At 38.4% G+C, this 14294-nt stretch overlaps 1 protein-coding gene and 1 non-coding gene across 2 annotated transcripts in view; one reads left to right on the forward strand and one right to left on the reverse strand.

Annotated features, from left to right (window-relative positions):
- The window catches only part of CRYBG1 (crystallin beta-gamma domain containing 1), a 179785-nt gene that overhangs the window by 12375 nt on the left and 153116 nt on the right, over window positions 1-14294 (forward strand). The window lies entirely within an intron of this gene.
- LOC138396070 (5S ribosomal RNA) lies at window positions 6493-6611 on the reverse strand. The gene has a single exon (XR_011235564.1). It is a non-coding gene; the product is annotated as a 5S ribosomal RNA (ribosomal RNA).

The raw sequence follows: 14294 nt of genomic DNA on the forward strand, positions 1-14294 counted from the left end.
GCCATTCCTCCCCACCTTCTCCACCTATTTGTGAAACATCTCTGGAATTCTGGTCTGAAGCTGGTACAAGGCACTCCCATCCATTTGCCTGTGCAAAGCGATGAGGTGGAAGTGTGGGGGTCTGTGGATTCTGTCGCTGCCACTCTGCAGCAAGGAGGGCTCCCTCCTTGTTCTACCCCACTCTCCTCCGTCTTCTGCCACCCTGTTATTTGTGGAGATCATTGTAGCTGGACACACATGCCCATGTTTTCTCCTCAGCCACTGCCACCAGCTTGCCTTTCTCTTCCAGACACGATGCGTTTCACAGAGGAAGCACACATGGGCTTCCCAGATAATTTTGAGAGGTAGTTAGGTTTGGTTGTCTCCATTTCACAGATTAAGCAATTGACGCATGAAGTTGTTTAATGAGAGTCAGGACTGTATCCTAGGATTCCAGAATGTTAGCCAATGCTCTTTGCACTGTAGCCAATGCTATTTCCACAAATATAGAAGAGAAAAAAATGTTTTGTACCTTTACTGATTTATTGCAATGTCCCTCCTCTTTTTCCTCCTCCTCCTCCTTCCCTTTTTTTTACTTAACATGGGTAAAATTAATGGAGTAAAAGATATTAAAGTAGAAGTTGAAAAATATTAATTTGATTGCTAAAGATAATGATTTTTACATTCTAATTAAAGGTCACACTATTACTAATATTAAAATTTTAATATTTTAATAGAATATTAAAAGAAGAATTTTCTACAATAGCCAGCCATGTAGAAAATAAATGTCTGGCCATTGAATCCTCAGTTTGATTGTTACCTACTTTTGAAATGTATTTGTCTGTAGGGCATTTCCATGTTTAGAGTTTGATAACCAAAGACAATGCCCTGACTTGTACAACTTCAATGGAGCAAAACCTAGACGTTGTTACCCCATCGGACACCTTTCTGATTAGAGCTGTTCATGATCATGTCTTAACAGGCATGTTCAGGTTTGTTTTTTAAGTGGAAATTCGAGTAGCATTGAACACAATGTATTTGGGAAGCTCAAATACTGAACAATTTCAAATATCATTACAGTAATTTCCTTTGGGAACTTGTAATTTGTAAAGGTTGTTTGAATTCCCAAGAGATTCTGGAGCCCAAAAGCCAGGGTTTAGGCATGGGACAAGAGCCCAGAATAGCTGAAATCCAAGTTCCCTGAAGCGTCTGAGCTTGGTGGTGGATCAGAGGGTGGATGGACTAGTCACTTAAATGACTCTGATGGTTTATTAGCAGAGAGAGGAGAGTGTGATCAGGTGATGTTAGCTGTTCCTAGCCCAACCTTTAGGATTTCTTCTGTGCTCCAATAATGGAGATGAATTCAGAAAAGAAGATTAATAATGATAACAATTTTAGGAAAGAACTAAACCAGAAATCCAAAGACTTGAATCTCTACCTATTAGCTCTATTAATATGGTGAAATCACTTGACTTTCTTGAGGCTTTGATTCCCCATTTGTAATAAGAAGGGTGAATTCAGTCTTTCATCATAAGGTTTGTTCTCATCTTAAAGTTCTCTGAATTACATATTTTAGTTTATAATTTTTGCAGGAAAATTTGTCATAAGTACAATAAACAGCAATGTCTAATGCATATGGAAGTTGAATTGGTTGTAATGATAAGTAATTATTTCCACCCTTTTCAGTGGGGCTGCCCTTAGTGAAAAGTAGAGAGCCATCAAAGTTAAGGTATTTCTACACCCCTTCTGAGTAGAAACCTTGTATATCCTGGACAATTGCCAAAGGGAAAGAAGAAAACTGCAAAAGTTATGCACTTAATTTAGACACATAACATGAAAGGGTAAATCATATCAATGCTGTTTTGAGGAATCTCTTAAGATTTATACATTTGTGTCTTGATCATTATTTTACTAATTTAGCATAGGATCATACAATATAAACTGAGATATGTCCAAACACACCAATTGGAAGCCTAGAAGACTTTACTAATGACAAAAATTCAGGCAAAAAAAAGACTCAGGAAATTTCTATGTCTGGCTTCTATGTAGTCTTTTGACTTCATAAAATAACATATGGTTTTCTTTGAAGGTTTGAAGACAGTGTCTTGTGACCAAAATATCTAAATTCTGTTCCAGGTTCAGCCATTTCCTGGCTGTTAACTTATATAAATAAATCCTTTAACCTCTTTGGAGCTCAGTTCTTTCAACTATGAACCAGTAGAAGAATGAAGTGATCTCTTTCTGTCTCTTTCTGGATTTTATATTGTTTGTCTATAGATTCCAACTTGCTGTTGGGGAGATTGAAAGGCATTAACAAACAAAGGCAAATGTCATCTCCAACATTTATGTGCCAGCCAATCCTAAGTGCTAAAAACCATGTCCAGTGAAAGACAGTTTTACTGAGAGAAGGTTCCCAAGGAGATTGCATCTTAGGTGACTTCTGCCAGAAGCAGACTCTATGACAAGAATTCAAGTACAGGTGTAATCCAGGAAATACCAGCGGGAAGTGAGGAAATGAAGCCAGCCAATAAAGGGGGAATTACAGTGATAGTTTCCCTTGTTGGTAAATGGAGGTTGATCCCCTTGGGAAATTCTGGACGCCATTGTAGAATTCAGAGCTATTCCATCCTTGGGGAAGAGAAACTGAAGTATTAAGAGGCCAAGTTCTGCCAGTCATTGGTTAAGGGCTGCTCCTGCAGACACTGTTTCTCTGACACTTTCTGCCTTGGGCAGTCTGGGCTTCTACTGGCCAGAAAGCCCCCAGGTGGCGAGAAGTCCCCTGTCCCAGGCTTGATGGGATATAGGCAGGGCACAGACAGCATCTGCCATAACCTGGTTACAGTGGTACAGCCAGAGCAGTACACCTAAATGACTGCACTATGGTGCACCAAGGGAAGATAGATAGGCATTCACTTCTAGAAGGAAACACCACTAAGGGACACTAGAGCAATACACCAGGAAGCAGTAAGCTGACCTCCTCACCTGTGGCAATTTCCTGTCTACCTCTAAATACAATGGCATGTAGCAGCCAGGGAGGGGCAGGCCCCTGAGCACTTATTACCCTCGGATCTGGGAGGTCAGCCACGGACATTGCAAAAAGGCATGTTGACAGTACACGTGTGGTCAGTAGTCAAAATTACAGGGCCTAATTATTGGCTACACCTGGGACATAGTACTTTAAAGGTAGTAGCATCCATGAGGACTTTGTCTTGGTGTTGCAAAGGGTGAAACTACATGTGGAATATGATTTATTTTGAGGAAACTCTTCTTTTGATAGAGAAAGCAAATTCTCTGATGTGTTGTAGAAGTATGTTAGGAGATACAGAAAATTCTGTCTGGTTCTATGGAAAGTCAAACCAGCTGTCAGCAGCATCTCTGACAGATTTTAAAACATCTGGGCTTTGAAATAGAATGTTTGGCATGAGCATCACATTTTTGTTCATTCAGCATCACCAAAGTTTTGTCAAAATTCTCTTTTGCTTTTTAGATGAAGTTGGCTTTTAAAAGTCAATCTGTCTACCAATTGCTTTTAAGATAGTGGAAAAATATATGTCATCTGTTAGAATTATACCTCTGTTTTCTATTTTTATTAACTTAGATTTTATTTTTAATATTTATGCCCGAATTAAAAGCTAAGTGTTTGGAGATGGTTTCTGTACTACTGGTATGCAAAACTGGCAGAATACCTTTAATAATCCAGGTACTCGTGATTATTATAAAATATTATTATTAACTATAATATGACCTGGTGAATCATTATCCTTGAGTTAGCCACATTGCAAAAGAAAATTATAATTAAGGCATCATGACTTTATTAGTATTAAGTAATATGCTTACTACAAAATTATTGTTATCCAAGTAGGGCTAATGGGAAATCCTGCAATCATTTTTTTATGTCTCTATGTCCATGAAAGGCAGATAAGTAATCAAGTAGGCAGATAGACTCTTGAGGTAGCTTTTTTTGGGAAAGAAGGTTGTGAATTCAACTTGATTTAGTCATGGAACCAGAATTTTATGGATTTTTTAAAAAGTATATAAATAGGTCAGATAGTCTACTGTTTCTCAAAATGTGTTACTTAAATATTCAAATCAAAATCACCTGGGGAAAAAAATCAGATTCCTGTCTCACCTCCAAAACTTCAAATTTGGTAGGTCTGAAGTAGGATCCAGGAATCTACATCTTAATCAACCTCTGTAGGTAGTCATTAAAGATGGAGAACTACAGATCTAGCCCAGTTGGGATTACGAGACTGAAATCCTGAAAGGTACTTCGCCAGGGCACCCAGCTGCCTGGTAGCAGAGCTGGGGCCGGAACCCAGCTCTCTCCAGTTTAATGTTCATTTGTCTACATTATGCTTATAATTTTTATAAACATTTGAACCCATGTTCCAAACTTATCCTTTGCATAAATAATAAGTAATCATTTAGTGTGTAGAACCAAATATGGCAGAGGTGTAAAGTCCCAATCCTTTTATATATGTAACTATGTAAATGAAATTTACACAGACTAGAATAATAGGAATAGCTTTGGAAGGCTGGACTTTATTTCCTGGAAAACCATGAAACAAAACAGACAAAAGGTGCAGGTATGAAGGGATTTCTAACAAGGCTTGATATGAATGTATCATACAATTAGTCACACATGTTTTTCCTCTGATCACTTCTTTATTTCCACATCTATTGCTCATATTTGGCAAGTTTGCCACAAATCACTTCCTCCTGTAGTTTTTCATATTCAATCTCCTACGTGTTCCAACCAACAAATACACTGCTTAGAGCCACATAGTTGATGACTCTCTGGCCTGGTGAATTCTCATGATTAGTAAATACATGGGGCATCATTGTGGTTCCCATCCCTATGTGTGGCCAGTCAGCTTTGCACAAAGGAAAAGAAAAGCTTCCTTGTTCATAAACGGCATTTCTAACAAAGCAGGTCTTCCTGCAGTTGTGCAGTGTTGGCCGTGCAGGTACCAGGTGAGAGCAGGTATGAGCTCACACAGCATATCACCTCTGCTGAGGAGCGGCTTGCAGAGCACTTCCTGCTGATGGTAGGGGTCAGTGCCACCCTTAAATAGGATGGGAAATAGTGTGAGTTCAAACTCTGACCCCAAACAAGGATGCAGAGACTCCTCTGTGACCCCATGGCCCCCCAGGGGCCTCCCCTAGGGCACCTGGGGTCGTCTTATTCAGAGGAGACATAGTTAAAATAGGGTTGATTTTGAAACAAGGTTGATTTTGACATTGAGTAAAGTAAAATTGGAATTTGGAGACAATAACTCTACTTTTGTCTCTTCTCTTTACTTCCCTTCTACTCTTGTAACTGTATTTTAAACTAGTAAAGATTTCAAGGGGCTTACAAGGTGAGTAAGATATGACAAAGTAACATGACTTATAGATATAGTAAAACAAGAAAGAAAAAAAAACAAAGGTGGAACCCAAGTCAATAAGGAATAAGGCTAAACCAGCTGACCATGACAGCCTACCCACTAGTATGATTAGGTGTCAAATGTGGCTATGAGTTTTCTAACACTGTCAGCAAAAGGGAAAATGTCTAATGATACAATTCAGTCCTTAAGATAAACATAGGCCCATCAGGAGAGTTACTACACTTCTTTGTACTCAAAACAGAATTCTCTCTGGGGATCCTCACTAAGAGAATTTTATGAATTAAGGAACAATTTTATTGACAATTTCTTAAAATAGACTAAACAACAAATTTCTTGGGGATGTTTCTTACAGCCCCTAATATTGACCTGGAATATAATTTAGTAAAAACAGTTCTGCAGGGGCCAATACAATGCAATCTAGGAACTGATGTGCAAATTAATAAATTGTCAGTATGAAATTGTAGGGATTTATAGGACATACTGAATTATCAGAATTTCCAAAGTGAGATTAACTGTCATTGGAATTACGCAATGCTTTGAACTCTGAATGGAAAGAAACATTGTGATATAAATACTGGGAGAAGTGAAGACGGAAAAAGAAGCCAAGGAAGATAATCTTGCAACCTGCCTTTCATGCCCAGGAAAGATGGAAGAGGCTTCACTTCCCTCATGGGGCCTTAAGCATAGGGCGATTGTACATCCCTCCTTACTCACAGCCAACCCCTGCAGGCAGCATCCCTCTTCCCTCCTGTGTTTTTTTGTTCAATAAGTGTTAGTCAGCTTTTTTCTTGTCATACCCCTACCCAGTAAGGGTTTTTGATATCCAAAAGGACATTTGATACTCACACAGTTTTTTTTTTATTGCTGTATAGAATCCTGCTCAACCCCAGTGGATTGGGTTAACCCAGTTGGATTGAAAGTTTTTTGGGGACAGGCCTCCACCAGCCTATCCTTGGTATAATTCAAGAAAGGAGCTTTATAGATTCTTGTGGTAACAAAATGACAGGGTTACCACCACAGAGGCCCATAAAAATAGCTCAAGATACTTTCTTCCTACTTATTATCATCCATGAGTGTTACTGATGAATTCTCAGATATTCTAAAGTTCATTCATAATTCTTTTTTAAGTCTATGGCACCTGGTATTCCCAGGTGGTCTTCCATCCAAGTACTAACCAGGCCCAACGATGCTTGGCTTCTGAGATCAGATGCGATCAGGCACAATCAGGGTGGTATGGCCATAGACAGATCACTGATGATTTTTTTATCCTTCTGCTGGACCAATTATTTCAGGGCCTGCCTGCCACTCTTAGAACATTCATTGAGCCATAAGTGTGCCAGGTGCTAGACTGGGCCCCAGTAAGATGGCCAGGTGTCCTGGTTTATGCCTGTTGTCTCTGCATAATTGTAACTAGCACTCCCTTTTATTCTGAAAAGATCCTTGTTTGGGTAATTAGTTATTTCACCCACCATGAACCTGACTGTGCACTGTAACTGCTTTTCTAAATTTAAACTCAAGCTCCTGCTGCCACATTAGCAGAGGAGTAAGTTGCGTGTACTTCTTTTCCATGTATGTAGAAAAACTTCCCCCAAAGTCTGAAATCCCTTCATGAATACACTTGCCGTCTTCATCTTTGCACCTCCGAAATTTTCTGGGTCCTAAACTACCCTGGGGCTAATGCAAGAGCAATGAGTATTTTGACCCTGCACTTAAATGTGAGGAAGGCAGGGGGACTTTGATCCTCTTTCCACCCTAAACCTCCCTCCATCTCCAGCCCAGAACCTAAGTATTCTTCATGAATTTTTGCAAATGTTTCATTGAATTGCTTCCTTCTAGTTTTATTATTAGCAATTTAAGAGCAAAGGCTCTTGTGGTTTAAAATTATTTTGAATATGTAATTTGATGTATGTGAAAAAGTTTTATTTTAGGCCAGGCACGGTGGCTCATGCCTGCAATCCTAGCATTCTGGGAGGCCGAGGTGGGAGGATTGCTTGAGGTCAGGAGTTTGAGACCAGCCTGAGCAAGAGTGAGACCCTGTCTCTACTAAAATAGGAAAAATTAGCCGGGCATGGTGGCGCATGCCTGCAGTCCTATCTACTCGGGAGGCTGAGGCAGGAGGATCGCTTGAGCCCAGGAGTTTGAGGTTGCTGTGAGCTAGGCTGATGCCACAGCACTCTAGCCCAGGCAACAGAGGGAGACTCTGTCTCAAAAAAAAAAAATTTATATTAAACAGAAGCTTCTTTTTTTTTTTTTTTTTTGTTGAGACAGAGTCTCACTCTGTTGCCCGGGCTAGAGTGAGTGCCGTGGCGTCAGTCTAGCTCACAGCAACCTCAAACTCCTGGGCTCAAGCGATCCTACTGCCTCAGCCTCCCGAGTAGCTGGGACTACAGGCATGCGCCACCATGCCCGGCTAATTTTTTGTATATATATATTTTAGTTGTCCATATAATTTCTTTCTATTTTTAGTAGAGACGGGGGTCTCACTCTTGCTCAGGCTGGTCTCGAACTCCTGACCTCGAGCGATCCACCCGCCTTGGCCTCCCAGAGTGCTAGGATTACAGGCGTGAGCCACCGCGCCCGGCCCAGAAGCTTCTTGAAAAGGGGAACATACTTCAGTTCTAGAGTAGAACAGTAATTTCTGGCATCAGCCATCAGTGTGCAGAGAAAAATATTATCTGACAAATGACTTTTTTTTTTAAGTTTGTCTTTGCAATTCATATTTTAGAAAAATAGTAATTTTTATCTCTGTCTCAGACATAAAGTGTGAGTTTTCTTTCTTGAGCAGAAATTTGAAATAACTTATGCAGGATACGTTAGCTGGATATTTTTGTGTGTGAAAGATATGGTAGAGGTTTTTTTGGTAGTTGGTTTTATGAATAAATTTATATATAATATAAAAGCATATTTTTTATCACTTTTTATATTTTTGAGTGCATTTTAGTCCAGTTGACTCCAATAATAAGAGGTAGGTTCTGTTGCATTGCTATGTTTTGGTTTTTTCAACTGCTGTAATTTAAGTGCTTAATATTAAATATTGACTTTATTTCATGACAGCTATAAAAATAATTTAGGTGTTCATTCTTTTGGCAGATGATACATTTTTTACATAAACTTTTTGAGAAATTGTTATTTTCTTTTGCCTATGCTGATTTTAATTGGAACTAATCCCTAAGTCTAGGTAAATAGTTTAATTAATTTTATCCATGAAGCCTATAATTGTGCAATGACAAATAGCATTATGATGAATCATTTGCAAGATGGACCTATAAAAGAAACTATGTTCTGATCAACATTGTTCCACAGAACAAATGTTGTATTGTTTTGAAATATTACTGGGTTTTAAGGACTTGGTGGTAAAGTAGAAAATGTTACCATAGAAGCTACCATAAGTTCTTCAGTGTTTCCTTATTAAATCACATTGTCTAACGCGGTCATGATATAATTAATAGATCTGATCTCCTCTTCTCTGCTCTCCCCTGCATTCCCCTCCTCTTTCTTTTTTCCTTTCCTCTCCACCCCTTTCCTTCCTAACTGTGGTATAACTTACACAGAGCAAAATATAAAATATTAAATGTACAACTTAAGTTATTTTTACATATGTATACACACATGTAACCACGACTCAGATAAAAATATAGAACATCGCCATCACCCCAGAAGGCTTTCTTGTGCACCTCCACAAGTCGTAAAAATAACTACTATTCTGATCTCTATTCATGACAGACTAATTTTGCTATTTTATTTTCATATCATTGGAATCATATGGTATGTGTCTAGCTTCTTTCACTCAATATTACATCTGTGAGAGTCATCCATATTTTGTATAGCAATAGTTAGTGCTATGTAATATTCCATTGTGTGACTGTGTTATAGTTTATTTTATGCATTCTATTATGTTGGATGTTTAGGTTGTTCCCGGTTTTTCACCACAGTATTATGAACATTCTTGTTCTTGTCTTTTGGTAAACATAGATATGTAGTCATTTCTGTTGGTATATACCCAGAATTTGAATTGCTGGGACATAGGGCCAACATATGCTTAGTTTAGTAGATGCTTTCAAACTGTTTTCCAAGGTAATTGTACCAATTTATACTCCGACCATCATTTTATGAGTTCCAGTTGCTTGTCAGTTCTTTCTATTTTAGCCATTCTGATGTACAGTGATGGCTGAAAATGTATTTCATTGTGGTTTTAATTTATATTTTCCTAATGACTAATGATGTTGGACACGTTTTCATAAATTTATTGGCCATTTGACCTCCTTTTGTTGTGAAGTGCCTGTTCAAGTAATTTTTTTCATTTTAGAAAATGGATCATCTGTCGTCTTTTTAAATTGTTCATTTATAGACATTATATATACAAATATTCCATGTTTAATTATATGCCATGATCATCTTAAAGTGACTGCCATTTACTCGTCTAGTGCTTTTTGGCCACATGAAGTGAGGAGAGAGTGAGGGTGGCCTGTCTGTCCCTGGGCACAGGAGAAATCAATACACAAAGGGTTTGGTGCCCGATATAAACAATACTGAAGCCAAGGGACAGAGCTCCCCTCAGCTCTGCCAGCACACCAAATTCCCAGCATTAGAGGCACTCCGACTGGCTAGACCACAAAGGTGGGGCTGTTTCCAGAAGCCCGTTGTCTAAAAACGTGTGTGTGTGTGTGTGTGTGTGTGTGTGTGTCCTGGGAAGAGAAGGAAAGCAAGCAAGCGAACCTTTTTTCAGGTAAGCCTGAGCAGCTGTGAGCATTCAGATAAGTTCATCATATTAGCTGATTACCACCTTGTACCAGGCTCTCAATGGGATGAGATTTAGTCCAGACAAATCCGTTTGGCTACGGGAGTTATGATCAGGAATGGGAAAGGCTGAGGAACTGGCGTGAGCTTGGTTCTCTTACCCCAGCCCTTTCTTTAGTTTGTCTGGTGGACAGCCTTCCCTTTTCTCCTCGAACCAGTTCCTCCTACGTGACATGCATGTAACAGTGAAAGAGGACAGCCTCCCGTCCTCGGGAAAAGGCAACACCACAGAAATGGGACTCTCCTGCTCCCTTGATCTAGTATCTCTTCATTGTCTAAGTTCTCATCATCTCTCTTGTGTCAGAACAGAAAAATAACAAAGCAAATAATCAGAGGACAGAGACTAGGGAGGCCCTGAGAAGGCAGAGGAGCAACAGGAGCGGAGAAGGACAGAAGGACAGAGGCCAGAAGAGAGGGTGGGACACAGGAAAGAGATGGTGTGGGGTGTCCAGATGGAAGGAACATGATCTTGAAATCTTGAAAATTAAATTGAGCAGCGCATTGATCTAAGATTAATTTTTTTTCTCTGTAAAATAAAACAGGTAGATGAAGATAAAGGGATTATGGCAATGAGATCTTCTAGAAATAAACTTTACCATCGTGCAAAGGACAGCCCTGTGAAGACCTGTTAGAATTTTTGGTTATTTGAAAGAGAAATTAAGTGAAGTTTTGTTTTGTTTTGTTTTGTTTTTGCTCACCAGGAATATCTTTTTGCCTTTCAGCATAAAGGCATTATTTGAATGATGTCTTAATGTCTCTCTAGCTATGCTAAAAGAGTATAACACATACATATTTATACTGTGCACTTAGTGATTGGAATAATTATGTAACAATCTGTTTCATAACGCTTGGAATTCTTACTATATCAATTCCTAGGTACCACAGTGGTGATCTTTTACTTAAGGGAGAGAGAGAAAAAGATCTTATTAATATTATTATATATGAATCCTGTTAGTATGTATTTTTTGGAATGATCCAACTCTATCTGTAGCATGTTTTTATTTCCACAGTTTCATCTTTGTTCATTATATTGACTAAAGAGAATTATTGTGCATTGCATTCATGTTTGTCCTGAATTATCAAGAAAAGTTTAAATTATCATTTTTGAGAAAGCAAGAAAATTTTACAGCACACTTGTGAAAGGTTTTCTTTTAAAATATTTATAGTATAAAATATCTTAATATTTACAGTGCTAAAAAAATCTATTTTTTTTAAAATGTGTTTTTAAAAATCCAGTTATACAGAATAATTCTAGCTCTTAAAATTCTGACTAGCTATGGCTTTTATATAATGAAAAATGAGTATTATAATTGCCATTCTTTCACATGCTGTGCACTGTATGGTTTCTTCCCCATTTCCTTATCATTGACTGGCTTAATTATGTTTACTATTATTTCTGCTATAGTGCTATTTAATACTTTAATGACGGAATTTTTTATTTAAACTGGATCTACAATTTTTAGATTTCAAAACAACAAAATCTCTGTTCTGAAATCCTGTTTATTAACAGGTCTTGTTTTAGTACTAGAATATACTGTTGATTTCTAAATTGTAGACACTGGGCCAGCTCATCAGAGTTCTGAGACAGAGCACAGAGGAGTGGGTACCTTTTCCTAAAAGGTGAGGCCAGGTGACATGAAACCATGCTGTGAGGGGAGTCCAGGGAGAATGGCAATGCTCTCTAAAGCCCTTATAATCAGGACAGCTGGCACTCACCTGTAAGCACCTGTGCAACCTCACCATCCTTAAGGGATTGTAATGATAGTATACCAGTGAGCAAACAGATGCTGTTTGGAAGCTCCCTGGATGTTCCTCCTGCAGCCAGGCTGCCCAGACTTCCCTGATCTTCTGGAGGTTTGCACTGCAGGTGGGACCTCCATCCAGTGTCTGAGCCTTGTATGGGCAGGGATTGGATGGTGTGCAGTCCTTACCTGTTTGATTGATTGATTGAGACAGTGCCTAACTCTGTTGGCCAGGCTGGAGTGCAGTGGCATGATCATATTTTACTGTAACCTCAAACTCCTGGGCTCAAACGATCCTCCCACTTCAGCCTCCTGAGTAGTTGGGACTACAGGTGCATGCCACCACACCTGGCTAATTTTTTAATTTTTTGTAGAGATGGGGTCTCACTATATTGCCCAGCTTCGGCTTGAACTCCTGGCCTCAAGCAATCCTCCCACCTAGGCCTCCCAAAGTGCTGAAATTACAGGCATGAGCCACTGTTCTCAGCCTGTTTTAAATATTTTGACTATTACCACTGCTCTCATCTCTAAAGATTTGTAATTATTTGTCAACTTACTCCATTTGTGCATCATAAGGCTGTATAATATCTCCTTACTCTGTTCCTCCTTTTCCTCTTTCTTTCTGTCTTTCCTTCCTTGAGAACAGTTGACTATTGATCAATAGCACCTTTATCAGAAATTGAATAGAAAGATATGTGGCCAATACTGGGTTTTAGAACTGCCTGGAATAGTCTCTCACCTCCATGCACTTAAGATTGATCCAGGCTACCTGCCTTAGTACACTTGATTCAGGCTCTCTGACACCGTATTTCTCTGGCATCTCTGAATATGGCTTGTTAATAAGTGTTTCCAATATCGTTTATCCTTCTCTGTCCTCTTTACCCTCATATTTTCCAAAGGTTCTGAAGGAACATGTTTTCCATTTTTTTCTACTTTAGCATCTTACACTCATAGTTCTGTGATTCATTAAATGTTTACTTAATATCTATATTTTCTGTGTCACATCCATTTCCATTTTTCACAGATAATTGAGAATTTATTGTAAAACATTTTTTCTTTCACGTCTCCAAGCTTCTCCTATGTTCAGGCAAGAAGTTGTTATTAAGGGGCTGTTTTGGAGGCTGAGTTCTATCTAAGCTGGACATCAGGACACCTTGATTTCCATTCCTAGCATTGTTAAGCACCATATCTAGCAAAAAAAAAAAAAAAAAGAAAGAAAGAAAGAAAGAAAGTGGTTTTTAAAGTTGTGTTCAAAATATAAGCTTGTTTTTGAAAGTAAAGCAGTTTCTAAACAAGTAAGTTAAGTTTGTTTCATAATAGTGCATTAGAGTTAAATGAACCATATAATTTCTGCCTATGGAAGTTAAGTTTAAAAAAACATTGTTTTAAAAAGAACTGGAGAGGCTTAATCTTTCAAAGAAGAAAGAAAGAACATTTCTTACTTGGTAATGAAATGCCTTAGGGAAGTTGTAACAACAGTGTCAAATGTACACAGCAGAAATTGAAACTAATCACATTTTAAAGTGTTCTTTCTAAAATATCTAGACTTCAAAGGAAAAGTGCAGAACTACTTGAAATCTTACCAGAACCTTAAATATGGGTCAATATATATCTAATAACTTGTAAAAGATAATTCAAGGAAAAAGGAATTACCTATATCAACACCTGAAACCGTGAACCTAAAAAGTTTATTCCCTTGAGTTCTTGCTACTGCTGCTAAAAATTATTACTTATATATCATAGTTTTAAGAGTGCTTTAAATATGAGATTGCCTTTGAAATTATGGGTATATTGTGGAGTTTCAACGAGTGCCAACACATACCTATGTCTTTTCATTTTAAAAAATTTAAAAATATGGTGACGCTGGTAATCCTAGCACTTCAGGACGCCAATGCAGGAGGATTGCTTCAGGTCAGGAGTTCAAGACCAGCCTGGGCAGCCTAGAAAGACCCTGTCTCTATAAAAAAAAATTTAAAAGTTTGCTGGGCATGGTGGTGCATGCCTGTGGTCCCTGGTACTTGGGAGGCCAAGGCAGGAGGATTGCTTGAGCCAGGCGTTTGAGGTTGCAGTGAGCTATGATTGCAACAGTGCACCCCAGCCTGAGAAACAGAGCAAAACCCCGTCTCTACAAATTTTTAAAAAATATTATTTAATGTCCAAAAAATACATTTTAAACAGATTTTACAATTGTTAACAATGTGCCGTATCTGTCTCCTTTTTTTTTAGGGAAAAAAAACCTATTACAGATATAGTTAAAGGTTGCCCTCATCCATTCCATTTCCTCCCTCCTTGCTCTAGCTGTTAAAATTAAACTGAAATTGTTGTGCATCCTTCCAGCTCATGTTTAAATACTTTTATTGCTTATGTATGGGCCCATAAGTAATATATA

This window comes from Eulemur rufifrons, chromosome 15 (genome assembly GCF_041146395.1).
Source record: "Eulemur rufifrons isolate Redbay chromosome 15, OSU_ERuf_1, whole genome shotgun sequence".
In the NCBI taxonomy this organism is placed as follows: Eukaryota; Metazoa; Chordata; class Mammalia; order Primates; family Lemuridae; genus Eulemur; species Eulemur rufifrons.